We start from the raw sequence: 4,375 nt of genomic DNA on the forward strand, positions 1-4,375 counted from the left end.
AATCCAAGGGCTCAGCCAGCTCCAGTCTCTCTTAGAAGTGCATTCACCCCTTTTATTAATACCTTCTTCATCTACAAGAACATCATGTGGAACTATCATTTTCCTTCCTGAAATGAAGATATAATATGTCCATGATAATACCCTAATTTATCATCTTTCTTTTCCCATTACATTTTAAGTAACCCAATGAACAACAACAACAACAACAAAAATTCTAGTTTGCCATGATTGGTTTCTTGGCAAACCAAGACTTCAAGCAAATTACTTAGCCTCTTGATGCCTAAGCTTTCTTTTTTGTAAAATGGAGAATAAATAATAGTCCTTACCTCAAACAGTTGTGAGGATTCAGTGAATGAAAACAAACAAACCCTTGGAACAGTGCCTGGTCCACAAAAAGCACTCAACAAATCTTAGCTATTTTTAAGACTTTTCTGTGTTATTTGATTTGTATATACTGACTACATGTCACTGTAAACAAAGCCAATTAAAACACACAAAAATGCCAAATTTTCTGTTATATCTCATTAATTTACATTTTTCAGTTCACAACTATTCTAATTAGACACTTTTTTTTTGAGACGGAGTTTTGCTCTTGTTGCCCAGTGGCACGATCTCCAGTCACCACAAGCTCTGCCTCTCGGGTTCAAGTGATACTCCTGCCTCAGCCTCCTGAATAGCTGGGATTACAGGCACGTGCCACCACACTCAGCTAATTTTTTGTATTTTTAGTAGAGACGGGGTTTTATTGTGTTGGCCAGGCTGGTCTTGAACTCCAGACCTCAGGTGATCTGCCTGCCTTGGCCTCCCAAGATGCAGGGATTACAGTCATGAGCCACTTCACCCGGCCAATTAGCCACATTTTTGCTTATCATCATAACAGTTCATAGTCGCTATGTAAAGAAATGGGATAAGTTTAAGCTAGAGAAAGCATTTGAAAACTGAGATGAATACCCAAGATGAATATATACATATAGCTTTACTTAAAATTTTTCCATCACCGCCCCCAAAAGAAACCAAAGTTAACATTTTGGTCTTATATATATTTAAAGGAAGTACATTAAAATGTTCATTATATTTTATCTCTGGTTAATGAAATTTTGAATACTCTTTTTCTTTGTACATTTGTATGTATTATAAATTCTTTCAAGTGAGCATGTATTACCTTTTGGAATCAGAATAAAATGTTATTTTAAAGATAAAATTATTTTTATCAGAATTCCTTTTGAACTGTGCAAAGAAGTAGAAACATAAAAGATTTGAGATTCCAGTAACATGAGAGATTACTTTTGAAACATTCTGAAATTATATTTTCTATTGGTTTTTAACAAGATTTACAACCTACTCAAAATGCAGTAGAGTGGGCACCACAAAGCAAATGTATTTGAAAGCACCAGAACCAGCACATGAATAGTCATGACATTCAGCAACATGTCCCTATTGAAAAACAGTTTTTAGAATCTATAATGTTGGATGTTGTACTAACAGGGTAAGCTGCATGTAGAATAAAATGAAAAATATTTTAAAAGTAGAGATTGAAGTCCAGGCACGGTGGCTTATGCCTGGAATCTCAGCACTTTGGAAGGCTGAGACAGCCGGGTCACCTGAGATCAGGAGTCTGAGACCAGCCTGGTGAACATGGCAAAACCCCATCTCTACTAAAAATACAAAAATTAGCTGGTCGTGGTGGCAGCCGCCTGTAGTCCCAGCTACTTGGGAGGCTGAGGCAGGAGAATTGCTTGAACCCAGGAGGTGGAGGTTGCAGTAAGCTGAGATAGTGCCATTGCACTCCAGCCTGGGTGATAAGAGGAAGACTCCATCTAAAAAAAAAAAAAAAAAAAAAAAGCAGAAATTAAAGATAATTAGAGATTTAAAAAGAGAAAGAATTTTAATGAAACTGCCCTTTGTAATGTTAATACTAATCACACTCAAATACAAACATGAACTTTGAGAATATCAGTAAATTCTTATATAGGGATATTAAGAACATGGATTTTGAGTTTGAGTTCTCTTGGCCTAGCCAGGTAGCACAGGATGTGTTATTTAATATCTCTGAGCCTCAGTCTCCCAGATTCTAAGATGTGAATAATGTTAGTACCTGAAGGGTTTGTTATAATAATTAAATAAAATATTTACTAAGCAAATGCTTAGTAAATGCATGCTTTACATAAGAAAGACAGTTGTCAGTTTTCTGTTTCTTTTACTGATGTGAAAATTAGTTGTATGTTTTCTACTGCTTATATTACCTTATAATCAGCTACTTAAGAGGAACTATAAAATGAAAAGGGAACATTAGACTATGTAAGAATTAGGGAAACTGGCTCTCTCCTCTACCGTCCAACATGCCAAACTGAAAGAAGGCCAAAGGGGAAGAAGGTGGCTCCAGTCCCTGCTGTCGTGAAGAAGCCTGAGGCCAAGAAAGTGATGAATCCCCTGTTTGAGAAAAGGCCTAAGAATTTTGGCACTGGACAGGACATCCAGCCCAAAAGAAACCTCACCCGCTTTGTGAAATGGCCTTGCTATATCACATTGCAGTGGCAGAGAGCCATCCTCCACAAGTGGCTGCAAGTGCCTCCTGTGATTAACCAGTTCATTCAGGCCTGAACCACCAAACGGCTACTTAGCTGCTTAAGCTAGCCCACAAGTACAGGCCAGTGACAAAACAAGGAGAAGAAGCAGAGGCTGTTGGCCTGACTGAGAAGAAAGCTACAAGCAAAGGGGATATCCCCATTAAGAGACCACCTGTCCTTCAAGCAGGAGTTTACACCGTCGAACCTTGGTGGAGCACAAGAAAGCTCAGCTGGTGGTGATTGCACACGACATGGATCCCCTCGAGCTGGTTGTCTTCCTGCCTGCCCTGTGTTGTAAAATAGGGATCCCTTACTGCTTATCAAGGGGGAAGCAAGACTGGGTTGTCTAGTCCACAGGAAGACCTGCATCATTGTCACCTTCACATAGGTTAACTTGGAAGACAAAGGAGCTTGGGCTAAGCTGGAAGCTATCAGGACCAACTACAATGACAAATATGATGAGATCCACCGTCACTGGGGAGGCAACATCCTGGGTCCCAAGTCTATGGCTCACATTGGCAAGCTCAAAAAGGCAGAGGCTAATGTTGTGGTCCGTGAGATCAGCACGTCTGCCGGGGGTCTCCTGACCAGCAAGAGGGTCCCAATATCTGGAAGAGAGAGTGTGCGGAAGAAAAGAATGACAGAAAGAATGAGGTCTGGAGGGCTGAATCAGGCCATGCCCAAGACAGCAGTTTATTCTCGTGCACAAGAGTTTATATATGTTTTTACATATGACTGACGTAGGTCCCATTACAAAAGTTTTATCAGGAGGGAACAGAAGATTACAAAGTAAGCAGGGGAGGGGGTAGCATACAGGTTTATCTAAAGGTCACTGAACACAAAACAAACAAAAGATTCTTATCCTATAAAGATTCTTATCCTCTTATCAATAACTACAGTTACAGTAAGTAACATCAAGGCAAGCAATAATTTGAGGGGTAGCAATATTCTAGTAACATGTGAGCGATCACAGGATTTAGTGAATGCAGGTAAACAGAGTCATAAAACCAGCCCAGAATGGGAACTTCAAGGGAGACAGTAGTCTCGTAAATGGTCATGCAGGCCTCACCCAGACATGCCATTAGCTCAGTGGATCAAGAATAGGCTTCTGCAAACTCAGGCCTCTTTCACTTCCTTCTTTTCCTCAGCTCAACTGCCCTCAGCGGGGGGAGAATATGTCCAGGCTCTAACTCCGTAATGGCGGAGACACAGAGGGGTCTCTACGCTGGTGGAGTGATCCCCATAGGCTAAAGAATGTGCCACCAAACTGGGCTGAATATACACTGTTGAGCTTTCTGTACATAAAAGTAATTAATACAAATTTTCCTTAAAAAAAAAAGAATTAGGGAAACTGACTTCAAAATACTTTCTGAAATGTATTCTTTTCATTTAAAGCATCCAAAACCTGTGTTTTTTTTACACAGAGGCATACCATACCAACTCTGTGATCTTATCAAGTGTAAAAGGAAAGCAAACAGAGACTCTAGCATACAAATAGAAAATCTTTTATACTTCCTGTTCAGTGATCTCTGAATCCTTCTGAACTAAGCTACATTTTGGTCTTTTTCATCTGTAAACGGGAGTTCAGATTATCATTGACTTGGATTTATCGCTTAGGTACCAGGATAAACTCATGGCCTTTTAAGAATGCCTTTTCTTGCAAAAAAGCTCATGTCATCTTTCGAAGGCCTTAGGAAATCTCCATCAAAGTTGGCCTTCAAAGCTTGCCCATGAGTTAACTGAGCTCATACATTAGAGTACCTAACTACAATTTTTAGCTAACCCTCCACAAAGCATTTACCCTTAAG

General features: G+C 39.7%; 1 pseudogene; it reads left to right on the forward strand.

Annotated features, from left to right (window-relative positions):
• The first annotated feature begins 1,403 nt into the window (after positions 1 to 1,403).
• LOC135274839 (large ribosomal subunit protein eL8-like) lies at positions 1,404 to 3,843 on the forward strand (annotated as a pseudogene).
• The last annotated feature ends 532 nt before the right edge of the window (positions 3,844 to 4,375 follow it).

This window comes from Aotus nancymaae, unplaced genomic scaffold, assembly GCF_030222135.1.
Source record: "Aotus nancymaae isolate 86718 unplaced genomic scaffold, 86718_ANA_hifiasm-v0.15.2.pri h1tg000014l, whole genome shotgun sequence".
Lineage (NCBI taxonomy): Eukaryota > Metazoa > Chordata > Mammalia > Primates > Aotidae > Aotus > Aotus nancymaae.